Raw genomic sequence first — 17,690 nt, forward strand, 5'->3', positions numbered from 1 at the left:
TAATCTAAAATCGTTAACGTTACATAATTTATAACGTCAGACAACACTTTTGGCTTTGGGACCGTTGAAAATGTTTTAAAGTTTGCCGTGACAACAATATGACACAACGTCTTCGTTCATAGTCGGGTTTTTTTGTTTGCAAACAACGATCAGCAACCACATGGAAATTCTCCCGCAAGGAATTCTGGGATATGATGTTCTTTTGCTGGGTTTAAGGACTTATGGAACGGCGACAGAACTACATTTCCCATGAACACATTTCCCTTGAACAGCTGACAAAACAGAAGTACGAAGCCTGTGTGTGCATTCTTTGTGCCAGAACACGCAGAGAGAGACGGACGATAACAAAGAAAGCTTAACAGTGACAGCACAAGTGCTCACGCTTATGGATCTCTTTTTTAGAAACAGCCGGATTTGTTTGTTTGTATTTACTTTTAAGGATCTTTAACCCTTACTATTAAATTTGATGTTTGACAGAAAGTTGGTCTCCTGTGGATAAGGTGAGAAAAATAATGCTTTTATATGAGCAATTTCAGTGATTGATTTTAAACGATGGATTGAGACTTAATCCATGTTTGTTTATGGCGCTTTTTCCTATGTGTAGTTGAATAAATCTTAATATTTGCTTATGTCTAAATAATGCAATATATAATGTGTAAATATAATATATAATATACATATACATATGTGCATAAAACATGGTGTGTCTGTGTGTGTTTATATATATATCACTTTTTAACAGAATTATTATCATTTGTATTTTAATTTTTACTCTGAATCTGGTACTGAGATCATTTCTGCTGGCAGCTCTTAGGTTTGATACAGAATGTTTATTTAGAAACTACAACTACTATAAATCTCTGGTAGATCACCTTGAACCTGCAACAAAACCGCTGGGATGATTATTTAAACATAATGTCTGGACTAGGTTTCACCCAGCTTCAACTCATGAGTTTTTAGACCATCTAAAAAACAATTGTCATCTTAAAATGGATTTTTCTGCAGGCTATTTAGAAATCTGGTCTCTCTAAACACCTTGTGATTCTTTGTCTGTGGTTTAAAACCTTTTAATGAGTATAAATCGCACATAATTCATCTCATTTATATTATGTCATCATTTGAGTCCGCATGTGGCATGTTTTCCTGTCAAACCGCTTCAGCTGTGGAGGAAATATTGAGCAACCATTCATGTTCCTTTATTTCTACTTCCACCATAAAACAAACCTGAGTGACTTCAAAAAAAGATTGCGCAAACTCTCCCTCTTTCTTGCTCACTCACTCACTTTATCTCTCAGCCACAAAGAATCAGTGGTCTTTTTATATCAGTGCACTATTCTCTTGAGGAATAGTTTCTTTTGTTTTTTTCTTTACTGGTCACATGTCCTGACGTATTTCAGTGTGCTCTAGTTATGAACTCAGTGCCTGTGCTTTCTGTTATGATTTTGCAGTAATTTGCTTTTTTTTATTTACCTAAAACATTTGTATTCTTTTTTTTCAATAACACTCATAATACAATTTAAATAACACTAATATTCAAATTTTCCTTAATATAATGAATAATAGCCTAATTGTACATTAATGTAGTCTATATCAGGTTTCCCTAATAAATGGCCTGCAGGAGAAAAATATTTGGCCGTTCTTATTTCAAGTAATGTGCCATGAAATTTCAAACGCAGCAGAAAGTGACATTGTGTTTTCTCGGCATGCAAGTGGTGTGGTGCAACGCCAACAAAATACAATCAAATCCATCAGTGATGATGTCTACCGTGTATGTGGTGACATAAAACAAATCCACAGCAGTAGACTTCTGCCTCGTTCTATTTATGATGTACTGACACAAAGTTAAAATGATTTGCAATGCTTTGTCGTGTCCAGACGCGATGTGACAGCAAAAACATGACGAGTGTGAAGAAAAGAAAAAAGTGCACATGGAAAATAGATGATTAAAATGTATGTGGATTGAACAAATTTGAGCGAGTGAGTGACTGACTGACTCCAGATTCCATCTTTGTCATAAAGATCACACAAAATAATAGTCAAACTCCCATTAGACACATTAAACGTTGAATAAATATATATATATATATATATATATATATATATATATATATATATATATATATATTTATATATATATTTATATATATATATATATATATATATATATATATATAGAGAGAGAGAGAGAGAGAGAGTACATATATATATATATATATATATATATATATATATATATATATATATATATAGAGAGAGAGAGAGAGAGAGAGTACATATATATATATATATATATATATATATATATATATATATATATATATATATATATATATATATTAAATGTATATATATATATATATATATTAAATGTATGCATTTATCAGACGCTTTTATCCAAAGCAACTTACAGTTTATTCAGGCTATCAATTTCCAGGGAATTGAACCCCCAACCTTTTCGCTTGATGCAATGCTCTACCAAATGAGTGACAAGAACATAAGTATGACCACCATTTTAAAATACATGCTCACTAATCTAATGAAGAAAATGGTTATATTAGTAAATAATGCTAGATTTTAAAAATACTTGTTACTATTGATATCCTCTTGAGCATGAACTTGACCTTTAGCCTCCACATCTGGGTCATAATGCCTCCTTTTAAAGTGTGAGCCTGGCCGTATTCTTTATGAAATGCCACAAGGTCAATATTTCCTTCACAATTTAGTTCTCTTGAGTTGAAACGCATCTTAAACAGGTCTTTGGGTTTACCTGAAAATTACAGACTTATGTGTTGCAGCATAGATAGTAATGCTAATCTCAAGAAGGTGGACCTCCAGAAATGTACTGAATACCACTAATGTAATGTTTGTTTTTTGTAAATGCTGTTCTTCTGCAGGTTTTGATGTTCCCCAATCCTTCCTGCAACCCCTTATTGTGATTGTTTATTGGTGAAGTGCTCTCATCAGATACAATCATGGTGCTCATTCTGGGTCGCCGTCTGAATCATGAGAACTCTGGTGGTGTGCCGGAATCCCTGGCAATCAAGCGTAAAGTCTTTGAGATTGAGTCCAAGACCCTGAACGATGTGTACAACTTCTCTTCCGGTTCCTCTCACTCTGAGAGTGTCCTTCAGGTCTTCAACGAGTTCCGCGACAGCCGCCTCTTCACGGACGTGATCATAAGTGTCCAAGGTCGCGAATTCCCATGTCACCGTGCCGTGCTGTCGGCCTGCAGCAGTTACTTCCGTGCCATGTTCTGCAACGACCACAGAGAGAGCCATGAGATGCTTGTGGAGATCAACGGCATCCAGGCTGATGCTATGGACACATTCCTGCAGTATGTTTACACCGGTCGTGCCTGCATCACCACCCCACAACGTCCAGTTCCTCTTTCGAGACCTCCAGCCTCTTCCAGATCAACACACTGCGGGATGCTTGTGCAAAATTCCTGGAAGAGCAGCTGGACCCCTGCAACTGCCTCGGGATCCAGCGTTTCGCAGATGCCCACTCTCTCAAACAGCTGGCCAGTCGCTGCCGTGCTTTCGCCTTGTTGAATTTTCCAGAAGTTGCTCAGCATGAGGAGTTTCTAGACCTTCACAAGGATGAGCTGCAGGAATACTTGGCCAGTGATGAGCTATCCATTTCCAGGGAGGAGATGGTGTTGAGGCAGTAATGCGTTGGGTCTACCATGGCGTGGAGTACCGCAGACCCATGCTGAAAGATCTACTACAACATGTCCGACTGCCTCTCCTGCACCCAAACTATTTTGTACAGACGGTGATTGGTAAATTCAAATTCATTTGAACTGGTGGAGAAGCTCTTTACTAGTTCAACGAATCCAGAAATTGGCTGTTGGATTATTTCAGAAAATAAGTTCTGTGACCAACAAAAGTTTAAAAGTTGATAAACATTTTGTTCGTCATGATAATCTTCACAAATGAACACAAGAAACATCATCCCTGCAGCACTCTATAGAGATCAAAGAATCATAAAATCAACCTTGGTTTGTTCCTTAAAGTGAAAATGAACCAAACCTTGGGTTTGGCTTGGTCCTAAAGTTACAGAACCAAATAAAGTAAGGCCTTGAGATTTGGCTGGTTGTTGCTGCATTCCATTTACCTTGAAAGTTGGACACCAGAGTTAAGAATGATGTCACATCCAAGTTGACCACGTTCCAGTACCCAAGTTGGCATCCTGGATAGCACTGTGTGCACCCCTTGGGTTACTGAGACAAACAGAAATGTTAATAAACAGTATATAACTACTGTTTCATTTCTGTTGATGCACTGAGCAGCCATATTGGCTTCTGACATCAGGTTGTTGAAGTTCCTCCTAATTTTCCGAGTTAGAACTCAGTGAAAAGTTCAAACAGTGAACTTCGTAATTTCCAACTTACGAGTACAAATGGTGTGCAGCATTTCGCTCCAGTGATTATCAAACACTCTTTGAACCAGTTAATCAAGATCTCGGGGGTTCAGTTGAATACTATGGGCAGGTGTGTTGATGTTTGCCAAGTCAAAGCTCTTTCCTTATTGTCGTAATGCAATAAGATTATTTAAACAAGATAGCCGGACTCTAAAGGAAGGTAGATATAAGAGAGCCAAATGAAGGTCATGCATTAAGTATGTGATCGTATTTTACAGGTGGAAGGCGATAAATTGATCCAGAATGCTCCAGAATGTTACCAGCTGCTGCATGAAGCACGTCGCTATCACATACTCGGCAATGAGATGATGTCACCACGAACCAGACCCCGCAGGTACACAAACATTTCTGACCGGAAATTGGCCGATAAGATGATTTGCTTTTAATAAAACAAATAGTTTCTTCTTCCTGTGAGGGACTAAAATTATATGCAATTCACAGAATGAAAGTGAAACTGGACAAACTGAAACAGGTTTGTTGAACTTTTGAGGATGAGACATGCAGCATTGTTACACCATCCTTTAAATACTCCGCAATTTGTTAACAATAAATGTATAATTTGGGCTTAAACCTTAGTAACTTAATTGCATAATTCATCTCCATTTAGAACAAATATAGTCCATTTCTACACACTCACTCGTCTGATATCATTTACTACTTCTGTTTATAGAAAGTATATATATAAAAAAAGTGCTCAAAATGAGAAAACGTCTTTGTTTAGTGGCAGCATGTCTTGCTCTGGAGGCAGTATTTATTTAGGGAAACTGTTTTTGGATTAGTATCCAAAGTATATAAAGTATTTTTAGAGTAGCATCTTTATAGGAGTCAGATGTAGGGAGGTTTAATCAGTACTTGGAGGCATTATCTCGATATGGAGTTTCTGTATTTAGAGTCAGAACCCTAAAACTTTTATTTAGAAGCAGTATCTGTGTTTGGAGTCAGTATCATGAATTGGAGGTTGAAAATGTATGAGCTTGCTTTCAGACATTCTACTCTGCTGGCAGAGAAACAGCCATATAACCTTTATTGAAAATCATATTTCAAGATTATTTAGTGCCAATGAATGCACACATACAGCCTAAACACAAATTAGAAATGCACACACCTTCACTCTACAGGACTTGAGATTTCTCTGTGCTGCACACATATAAACAAGCTCTGCAGACACTCAATCTGGACTTTATCACATGGTGTTGTAGGAGTAGGGCTTTGGTTGAATGCATGCACTTTTTATTGTCTAGAACTAAAAAAAACTCCTGTCATGTGGGTCTTTTACTTGTGACAGTGCCTAGAAAGATGATTCATCATTCTCCAGTAAATCATAGCGGAAGCTCATTGAACCTTTGCAAGAATGAAGCTTAACCACTTTCTGATGATGTCAGCACTTCAAAGCCTGTGCTTATCTGATATTGTTATTATTCCCTTTCTGCAGGTCTACTGGTTTCTCTGAGGTCATTGTGGTGGTGGGAGGCTGTGAGCGAATGGGGGGTTTCAATCTGCCGTACACAGAATGCTACGACCCTGTACGGGAGAGTGGACATCTCTTGCTAAACACCCCGAGTACACTAAGTCTGAGTATGCAGTGTGTGCCCTCCGCAACGATATCATTGTGTCAGGTAAGACCCTCTTATTTCTATGCGAAAAGTAATTTTGTTTTCTGTTTTTGAGTAGCCCCACCCACAGTGAAACTTCACTGGTCCAAAGCCCTCATCGTAGCTTTATATGAAACACCCTTTATTTTTCTAATTGGTTGGGATTTTGTTACATTATGCTGTATTTTTGTTTTAACTGCAGACAGAAAAATGACTGGAAACTTATAAAGTGTGGTTAGGACATGGTGAAATGTGTTGTACTTTAGGTGCTGGTGTGTCCTGTTCTTGATCACAGTGACTGATCAGAAAGTGACTAGTTGTGTGGAACCTGAACACACACACACACACACACACACTTTCGAGCAGTGTTGTTTGTTCCTATAGATTCAGCCAGATTTACACGTTAGGGATGTTTTTCTGGAACATAAATTACATCTTATATAAATTGTAGATGTACATTTTTGCAATTCTAACAGTTTTTTATTTTACCTTAAAACATTTGAAGTGTCCTACTTACAAGATTATTACTATGTGAAGTGTGAGGAAAGGTGATCCGACTGTATACCACCTCACCGTTTGAAAACTGTTCAATTGAATCAGTTTTGAAAGACAGGAACCAAATCATGTATGGGGATCAGAATATCATAGATACTTGGAAATGGGTTCTTAAAAATTGTGCCAGTAAGCAACCATCCCTAGCAAGCACCACTCATATTTTCTTTAGAAAGTGTTAGCAAACAATTTTAAACCCATTGTTTCAGTTGAGCTTAATTTAACAAACACTGTTGTTGTTTGGATGGGTTGGACAAATTAGTCCAGGGTTTTCTGTGGTGGGTTGAGGGCTTGTTTGTGAGCAAATGCTTTGTTTGTGAGGACATTTCTGGAACAGCTGTTTATGATTTGAGGAAAATCGGAAACAACAGCTGCCTCTGTGATCAGCCAGTGTGTCAAGGGCTGTTCGCCCTGGCAAACGTTCTATTGGCTGAGTGCTTGGGACATGTTAAACTCTAACTGGCACAGGCGAGTGGTATCTTTGGGGAGTATTTGCAACAAGAGTTTAAGATAGTTCCAAGAATGATCTGCAGTTTTTGGCTGCAGATTTTGGTAAGGTTATTGCATCACGTCAACCAGGGTCACTGATGCAGGTCATGCATTCGAGGAGTATCTGTATCACTGATGTTTTATGCATTTAGACTTGACCTAAATTCCTTCAGCTCACATGTGTTTTTGTTTAAACAAACTGGATGCCCTAATGAGGAATTCTGAATTGTGTAATTCTTATTCTTCTCCATCTAGAGCCATTGTTTGTAGAGCCAAGTAGTATGGAGTGTGTTTTGTGAGTCTGATTTCCATGAATAGTGCTGTTTTCGCACTCGTGTTCTCACACTCAAACTCTCAGAAACACACTTTGATCAACATCACTGCCTACATTGCTAAATAAAATACAAATAACTCAAATGACACACATTTTTCAGGATTTTTAAAGTATGTCATCAAGGTCTGGTAAAAAAAAACACTATCCAAAATAGAATTGAAGCTATGTCCCTTCAGCATGTGTGGAGCAATGTTTGTGTTAATGACTAGTTTCTATTCATCTGCAGGTTTTGCATCCGGTCTTGAAATTGCCTGCTTAGTGACATCATGTAAAGTGTCAGCTGGAGACAGGCTTCATCTTAAATGCTGGTTTGTCTGGTCTTCAGTCTGAAAGGCTTGATGGTATTTGTCAAGGGATATTGACAGAAGAGCAAACTAAAGGACTGGAGCCTTCATTTTGTCATTATTATGTTTACTCAGCTTTAGATGACAAAGCAAGCTCAGCCTCTATAATCAGAGATTGTGAATCTGTCTTTGTTTAGCAGACAGTTGCGCAGCTAATCCGCTAATGGAGTTTTATGAGCAATGTAGTTCTTGTTGTGGCTGCTTGTACTTCCTCAAAAACGTTCTTTATTATTTTCTACCTCCACTTTTTCCATCTTTCAGCTTCCCTTTTTCATTTCCCCCAGACTTTCAGTAAAAAACAAACGGGTTATTTTGAGTTTGTTTACTTTAGCACTCATGTGCATTTTAAATATGAGCTAAAGAGGCTAAATTTTATAAGGTCAGTGTTTCCTGCAGCAAAAATAGCCGAATAAAGGCGTTACCAAGATGGTCATCTAGTGCACTGACCTACCTTGAAGGGACTTTGATGGCACTGAAAGGGAAAGAAGTAACTCTGAGCACTTCTCAGAACTTCATTATCTAAGTCTGTAACAGAATTAAAGTGGAACGGCCTTCTCCCAGGTGTTGAGCGTGTGTGTGGGAGAGAAGGACTGTCAGAGCTTGTTTTAGACCTGCTGTTTGGATGATAACCAGCCATTTGGCCGAGATGTGAAGTGACAAAGAATAGAACAGGCCTCAGCGGGTTTAGATAAACACAGATGACAACAAGAAAGGACGTTCAGATCAGAGGGAGCTTCTCTGTTTAACAGGAACACCGGTGAAGCACTGTGGTTTGTGTAATTACAGACATGGTGTTGTCTGAAACTGAGAATTAATAACCTGTTTGTGGGTTTGCAAATTTGAAACATTGGACCACAAGCAAGCTGCTAGTGGTTGACAAACAAACTATACTGTGGCCAGAAAAAGTATCTGGACACTTAAAAATGTATGAATGTCATTGATGAACTAAATGATGCCTTAATGATGAACTAATTTCACTTTTCTGAGCCAATTTCTGCAATGTTTGGGCTCAAGGTAATTTTAGTTGATGTTCTATTAAGCCATTAATAGGTCATGGCAGAGTACTAGATCATTATATTAGGTCAGAAAATAATCAACTCATGTTTGAAATCCAAAAAGTCTCAAAATACTTTTTGTCTTCATTATAAAGGGATTATATGCAGAGTTTTCACACACACATACACACACACACACACACACACACACACACACACACACACACATTATACTGTATCACACACACACACACAAACAAACACATATATGCCAAACAGCTTTTTAAATTTCCATTTAAATTTGTTCATATAAAATATTGAAATGTATTTTATTTCAGATTTATTCAATTAAACAAGTATTTTGTTCATAATAAAAACACTCGCTTGTCTAAATGGGGTCATTCCATAGACTTGTATTGTTTTTATACTGAGCCGTTAGAAATAACCCTCACAGAATTTTATCTTTATTTTTATTTTTTATACAAATGAGGCTATCCTCAAGCATCTCCACAGGAAGAGTTTGTCAGTTTTTGGTAATTTTTGGGTAAATCTAATTGACACACACACACACACAGACAGCTTGCTTATGCTGTTGTTAATGTTGTGGTTGTTATTTACAGGCGGACGCATCAACAGCAGTTACGTCTGGATGTATAACTCTCAGCTCAACATCTGGATCAGAGTGGCCTCTCTTAATAAGGGTCGATGGAGACACAAGATGACCGTCCTACTGGGGAAGGTGAGAGGGAGTGGTGTGCATCTGTCTGTGTGTGTCCTTTCCAGTCCCAGTGTCCCATTTCCTAAATCAAAAGCACACTTCCTTTACTGCATTGTGACTGTATGGAGAAATTTATGCAGGATTTGCACCTTTGTGTTGCACTTATAAAACATCTCATGTAAGTACATATTTTTATATTAAGTGTTGCTTGGGAAAAATCTGTTTAATTGGTTTCAAATACATGGCTATTTTTGAATGGCTGTTGATGGACAAATATGATTTTGGCTTTATTTAGGCATCCCCACCCCTGTTTGTTCCTTTGTTTTTCCTTTTAATAATTAACCCTGTATTGAAATTACTCAAAATGTTTCTTCTCTTTCTTCTCCAGAATTATCTTCAAATATTGCAGACAGATAGACTTAACGTTTGCTCTACTTTAAACTGGTGGGGGAAAAAAATGTCTTACCCAGTTGGCATTTTTTTTAAGCATATACACTGTTAAACCCTGATAAGTTCACAGAACTCAAAAAATATTTGTAACAGATTACACAAAAACATTTAAGTGATGTTTTTAAATGTTTAAAGTTTACATAAACTTAAAAAATTTAATTCCAGTTGCCTTAAATTATCTCAGAGTTATCTTAAATAATTATATTTCTGAACTTATAATTAGGGAGTAATTCACTCATAATTTTAGGCTCTACTATTCACCACAATGGTAACACTACAAATCCAACATAACATAAACCTTTGTAAAATCTAATATTACACAACATTTATGTATTAACTTATGTCCCTCTATGTTAATCTTGTGTAAAAACACACAAAATAACACTTAATTTCTAAATTTATTTTCCTTGTTTTCTGATGCAAAGCATGCTGGGAACTAGAAAACACAATCATTTTAAGTTCACCTCACTACAACAAATTTTTGAGTTAACAGAACTTATTTAAATTAAGTCCAATGAATTTTCGTTATTATTTGAGTGCAATTAACTAATTTCATTTGATTAATTTCACTGTAGGAAATAAATTATTTTGTGGTTTATGCTTCAAATAAGATTAAACACTTTGGCAGTGGCGTAAGAGAAATAAGCTTTACATTTTACAGCACAAAACTATACATTAGATAAAAGTGCAAAAAAAATAAAAAAATAAGTGCAAATAGTGCATTTTAGTAACCAGGGTTTAAGTGCGTGTTTAGGACTGTTTTAGGGCTGTAGGTTTGTAGGTTTTTCACACGATGTTTATTTGGGCCAAAAGAATTATATCTATAGAAACCTTGGGGAATCAGCCAAATACATTTTTAGTTTTATTTGATTTATTAGTTTTACCCAGTGAACATAAGGGCACTGAAGAACAGGGCACATGCATTTTCACTTTTTCTTTAGGTCACACCATACATTATATGGGGGTAAGCAGATAAACATAAAATTTTCATTTTTGGGTGAACTTTCCCTTTAAGTGCAAGGCTCTGCCACCAACTTGTAGCAATGTGGTTGTTCAGTTTTTCTAGATTTGTCTTAATTGTGTAATAGATTTGAACAAAGAAATCAAGTGCTACGAACATGTATTGGTCATGATTTGATTGCAAATACAAAAATTTGAATACAGAAAATGGGGTACATATTAAAGGAATCACCCCTTTATTGAAAGAGGACAGGAAACTGCTGTCAATTTGCTAATGCAACGTTTCCCATTCCATGATGAATGTCTACAGCTGTAATCAGATTGTGCTCTTGCCATTTAACTGATAATTTTGTGGAAATTAGCTGCCCTAGTTATTGTGTTGTGTTTGTCTTATGGAGAATCATGCTTTACTTCCTGTGAATATTTTGTGGTATTTTCATGTTTTATGATAGTTTTTATTTTTTTTATTTTGAGAGTTTGTGAATGTTTTAAACACATGCATTTTATTACACATGCAGGGGGTGTAATGTGCTGCCTGCTTGGATGTAATGCATGTTTTCTGTTCGTACACAAAACAAGAGAGACAAAGAGAGTGAGAGAGAGAGACATACACAAAATGCTCTCTTGAGACTTTTTTTTCTTGGAAAAGGGTTGTTGTAATTTCTCTCTTTTCCTGTGTGTGTACCCGCCCGGTGCCCATCCTTCTCTACAGTTGTTTACAGACACATATGCTTGCTTTTAAGAATGTTTGTTTCTTTATAAGGAGGATGGAAATGAGTTAACATTTTAAAGGAAACAGTTCACCCAAAAATATAACATTTATGCCCTCATGTTGTTCTGAACATGTATGACGTTTTCTTTAATTAACAAGAGGGTGAGCAAGTGATGCTGCAGAATTTATATTACTTCGAACTACCGTTTAAATGTTTTTCATTGAGGTTTATTTTTTTATGCATTACATTTTGCATTGTTTACGGCCATGTTTGCATGCTAAATGCATTACTAACGGTGGCCCAGAAGTCCACAGCACACCGACATCTCAACAACACAATAAAATTGCCACAACACAATGCATATGACTAATTTTGTTGTGTTGCAGCTTGTTTCTGCTGTGTTGTGCACTACTGGATACCATAATTACTATGCCTTTTTTAATGCTTTAATCAACAAAAAAAAACAACAAAAGCAAAACAGTACACCAGACATTATGAAGCCAGGGGAACAAATCAAACACACTGTATCAGTTAGATTGATTATGGAAGAAGAGAGACAAGATAATCTTTTGGGAGTCACAGGAAGTTAAAGCAAGACACTCATACAGTTGGAATATATTTATTTGACCACATGCTGATTTTGTAATCTTGCCCATTTACAAAGAAATGAAGGGTCTGTAATTTTTATTGTAGGTTTATTTTAATGGATAGAGACCAGCCAAAAGTTCCAGAAAAAACACATTATATAAAGGTTAAAAATTGCTTTGCATTTCAGTGAGTGAAATAAGTATTTGATCCGCAACCAGAACATGACTTAGTACTAGGTGCAAGCACAGAGGTAAGATGTTTTTTGTAGTTGGTCAGCAGGATTGAACACATCTCAGGAGGGATTTTGATCCACTCCTCTTTACAGATCCTCTCTAAATCTTTAAGGTTTCTTGACTGTCATTTGGAAACTCAAAATTTCAGCTCTTTTCACAGATTTTCTGAAGGATTGAGGTCTGGAGACTGGCTATGCCACTCCATAAACTTCTTATTGAGCCACTCCTTTGTTGCCTTTGTAGTATGTTTTGGGTCATTGCCATGCTGGAAGACCCATCCATGACCCCATCATCAGTGTCCTGGCTGAGGAAAGGAGGTTTCTCGTCCAAGATTTTTGCCCCATCCTTTTGCCCTTCAATGAGGCGAAGTTGTCCTGTACCCATAGCAGAAAAACAGTCCCAAAGCACAATGTTTCCACCTCCGTGCTTGACTGTAGGGATGGTGTTCTTGGGGTCAAAGTCAGCATTTCTTTCCCTCCAAACACGGCGAGTCGAGTTAATGTCGAAGAGCTTGATTTTGGTCTTATCTCACCACAGCACTTTTTTCCAAGCCTTCTCTGAAACATTTAGATGTTCTTTGGAAAAACTTATGACAAACTAAAACAATATCCTTATCAAATCAGCGTTTAAACAAAATAGTAATTTTGTTTATACAAAATACAATGGTGGTCCAAATAAAATAACGCCCCAGAGGAAATTAGTGCTTGTAGATTAGTTTCCAAGCTAAAAAATCTTGAAAGGCAGATTTCCTTGGCAATTTCTCAATCTTATAATCACACATTAGTAAAAAAGAAAGACCCCAGAATTTGTCAAAATACAATTTCTAAATTAATAAATAAATACGTTTTTTCAAACAAAATTTTATTTTCAAAATTAATTTTGAAATTTTATTGAAAGTAGAGAAATCTAGAATGTCAAGTCCACCATTTTTAAGGGAATTTATAACTACAGATTTAGTGCGCACAATTCTTCCATAAAAATAAAAACAAAATCTGATCAAAAGTTTGAACAGTTTTATTGTCTAAATGTATAACTAAAGCAATTTAGGTTAGTCTAGAAATTCCTTCTAGAAACTCTACCTTTAGGGACAGGTCCCTTAAACCCCTTAACTGTCTCTCACATTTTTAGTGCACAATCCAGACTTAAATTTTTATAATTCATGAATGAAAATCATTTTGTAACATGATATTGATGTACCATTTACATGGTAATGCAATGTCTGATTTTAAAATGGGTTTTTAAAGGATGAATTTTGAGATTTTATGTTTTCAGTTGATATATAACTTCTGATGATTTCTAAAATGTGATAGAGAAAAAGGCAATGAAGAAGTCTTTTTTTTTTTTTTTTTAAACAAAGGTCAAAACTCCAGTTATAATTTAGATTTTTGAGGGTGCACTCTTGTCATAAATTAATCGATTACTTTTCCTACATAATTTTTAACAAAAAACATTGGTAAAATATATATTTGGGAGTCGTAGACCTTTCCAACAATATATAGTTTTGTCAAGATTAGATTAGATTTAATTGTAATATAGTGAAGTAAATGTAGGCGTCCCACAGAGGGGAGGGTGAAAGTTAACAGGTTTTAATACCCAAAGATTACATTTACTTTTAATCATTTCAAAGGCAGGATTAAATTCATGGAAAGTCTTATCGTGTTCATTTTCGACATGACAACACCTTAATAGTTAACAGTTTCTTTAATGCAGATTACAGAAGGGAGGAGTTTCAAGACTAATATCTTACATTTTATATATTAAGGTACAAACCAGAAGCATTAGAAAACAACTGGATAGTTTTAATTGTCTGATTAACCTGGCTAGAATTTATTTTGAATTGCTTTCTAACCTCATAAACAGTAATTGGTGACTCACATTAAATGTTTTAATCATCATGATTAACAGAATTAAAGTTACTAAGATGCTTACTAAATGTACGCCCTAATCATCTAGATTCAATTTAGATTCATATAAATTGGAGTAAAAATTAACAAATTGATACATTTCTTTAGGATTTTCTGAGACAACCGTTCCAATATTTAACTGACCAATAGAATTGTGTTTAGCCCTGTTTTAAGTGTAAAGAAATAAAAAGACATCTGTTCTCCATATTCAAGGACACCATTGCCTTAAGCCCTTGACCTTAAGAAAGCACCTTCTGCTCTTAATTTATACAAGTCATCCAACTTAATTTGCAACATACCATATGAGCCCTGACCGTTCAACTTCATCCATATGCCCGCAAGAAGCAATGCAATCATGACCACTGCTGGCTGGTGAGCACGCATTATTACTAATGTTAAGCCACATTAGCATCGACCGAAAAATAATTCAAAGGACCATGTTTACATTCCATGGCAACACAATACAGGAGAAAATGTCAAGTCAAAGATGTAACAAAACAAACATAGCATACAATTAACTTAAAGTATTTTTGATCTGTTTAAGCACAATTGGTGCCAGAGCTAACACAAACACGTCTGATCAGGTAGCCATCTTGGACTCACCCCCTAATAACCAAGTTCAGATAGTGACCCTTTGAAAAATTGTCTCTTTTGTTTGACATTTCAGAAGAACCCCTAGTGTTTTGCTGAAAAACAGATCAAGCAAGATAAGAGAATGAAGAATGCATGTACGTGTAGATGGTAGAAAATCATGTTTGATAGCATATCTTGCATGATTTCAGTCCATCAACTTCATTCTCTTATCTTGTTTGTGCAGTTCCTTATAAAAAGACTTGCATGTTTTAGTGGGCAGAGACAGTGGGGTTCAAATCCTGATGTTTTTTTTGTTTGTTTTTTTTTTTGCAACTTTAACAAGCCAGTAACCACCATATATTTATAATGGAAGCAGAATATGACATTTTGGTATGCGTACAATTACTTTCCTTTTAATGAATAAATATAAGATTATGGATTTCAGTGGAAATGAATGTCATTTTAATCAGTGAAGATGCAGGGACAGGGTTTAGGCCACAAGAGAGTGTGAATTAAGAGAACTTTAGCCTCTGAGGTCAGAGGTCATCAGTCTGTATGTGTGTTCACATTACACATGATCTTAAGCCTTAGGCTGTAACTGTGAACTGTTTCTCCTCTCTGTTAAACTGGTTTCCTGTTGAACAGGTTTAATGTGGGTCAGTGTCATTGTGTTGTTATCGTGCCCCCTCCACACTTCCTCTGCTGTGTCAGTTTGAGGATAAAGCTGTTTGTGGAGAGGATACGACGAGTGCTTGTCTTTGAACAGCTACAGAGAAACACCGAAGCCAGGGAAACGTGGTGCATATGTTTGATATCACTCGTTGCTTATTGTTTTAGTAATAGAATAATTTGCAGGATAATTAAACATCATTAAAAAGGAATCGGTTCACCCACGTATGAACCTTTGCTGAAAATGTACCCACCCTCAGGCCATCCGAGATCTTATATGTTGATAAGTTTGTTTCTTCATCAGAGCAGATTTGGAGAAATGTAGCAGTACATCACTTGCTCACCAATTAATCTTCTGCAGTGAACGTGTGCTGTTCAGAATGAGAGTGCGAAGCATCACAATAATTCACAAGTAACTGACATGACTTCAGTCTTCTTTTAACGTCTTGTGAAGCAAAGAGCTGCATGTGTGTAATAATCAATCCATCAAGATGTTTTTAACTTCAAACTGTTGCTTCTGGCTAAAATATGAGAACTTATCCATAATATTGTTCTCTCTAGTGAAAAGACATCCTGTCTGAATCTGGAGAGAAATATGCACAGTTAAATATTATTACTTGCATTTATTTTTTCCTCCCTTAAATTATTTTTTTTTAGGGTTGGATTATCTAAATGTATTCTTTTAGATAGCTAGGTAAACGTATCTCTGTGTGTATCCTGCAGGTGTATGCAGTTGGAGGTTATGATGGGCAGTCTTGTCTCAGTAATGTGGAGGTGTACGACTCATTCTCCAAACCGCTGGACTGAGGTGGCCCCCATGAAAGAAGCCGTCCTCCTGCCCGCGGTCACCAGCTGCGCGGGAAAGCTTTTCGTCATTGGAGGAGAACCCTATGAAAACAGCTGCTCCAATAATGTGAGTGTCAACCGTATTAAACACACCCGCAATATAAAATTAGACCGAGCTCATATATTGAAACCAAACTTTGTTCTTTATTTAAAACACCTATATATGCTGGCAGAGACTTCCTGCAGTATCTGATTTTGAGTAGGTGTCTTGAAAAAACCTGGATTTTAGTTTAGGTGAGGACTTTTGTCAAATGTAACCTCTTAAAATATGGGCATCTCTTTGAACAGAAGGTGCTGCTAACGGCAGATGGGTAGTGAATGTGTGTTTTGTGCAGGTGGTCTATAACCTAGTAGACAGGTGGGCCTGCATTCTGAGCTTATTGTCCTCAGACACTGCTGCCGTCTCGGGTAACATCTCACATGGGTTTCTCTCATTGATTTTTCCAGTGCTCAGATTACTGCATTCTTTAACTTGCCATCTGGAACAGAAAGAAAGAGGGATAGAGAGAAAAACATGAAAGGGAAGGATCTGATGTAGTTTAATACAAAGCTCTCTTATACAAAATTGCAGGTTCTCGATATAAATGCTGCATCTGTCATCTGAGAGTTTCCAAATGGTGTCTCTTCGACAATGTATCTTTACTCTCTGTCAGTGTGCGTGTCTTCAGTGACATCCGTATTGTCAATCTTTCTCAAATCTATACATTCAGCCAACAGAGAAAGATGTTTGCACTGAAGAGTGCAAATATTAGATTTACCAGGTTGTTCTGGTTTTCGCCGGGGCTGGTACTATGCTTTCAGCTCACTGAATAGGATATTGTGTTTATGACTATGAGGAATTTAAAGAGAGATTATGACTATAGTGTTTGATCACCGTTATAACACCTGCATATTCATGTATCCAGGAATGTTTGTTTAATTTCTGAAATAGGAGGTTATGATGGTTGTGAAAAAAAATTATACAATGATATATTGTGTATACACACATATAAAAACTCATAGAAATTGGTGGCCAATTTTGTTCTCAAAAAGGTGAGGAGTTTGCATCTATGAAAAGACTAAAACTAATATTAAAATGAAAACTGTATATAAACGCGGATTCAGAAAATTCTAATTATATATAAATAATACTAAACTAACTGATACGTAATAGTTTAGTTTAGAATTTTAAGAATTGTCGAGATTATAAAACAATCTTTTCCCCTTGTGTTTTAGGTCCAGTGTTATGACCCAGAGTCAGACAGCTGGGAGCTCAAGGCATGCATTCCCTTCACCAAACCCAATATCTCTGCCGTTTCTCTCAATCAC

At 36.4% G+C, this 17,690-nt stretch overlaps 1 pseudogene; it reads left to right on the forward strand.

The window, feature by feature from the left end:
* Positions 1-294: 294 nt before the first annotated feature.
* LOC113075815 (kelch-like protein 24) lies at positions 295-17,684 on the forward strand (annotated as a pseudogene).
* The last annotated feature ends 6 nt before the right edge of the window (positions 17,685-17,690 follow it).

This window comes from Carassius auratus, unplaced genomic scaffold (assembly GCF_003368295.1).
Source record: "Carassius auratus strain Wakin unplaced genomic scaffold, ASM336829v1 scaf_tig00017702, whole genome shotgun sequence".
Lineage (NCBI taxonomy): Eukaryota > Metazoa > Chordata > Actinopteri > Cypriniformes > Cyprinidae > Carassius > Carassius auratus.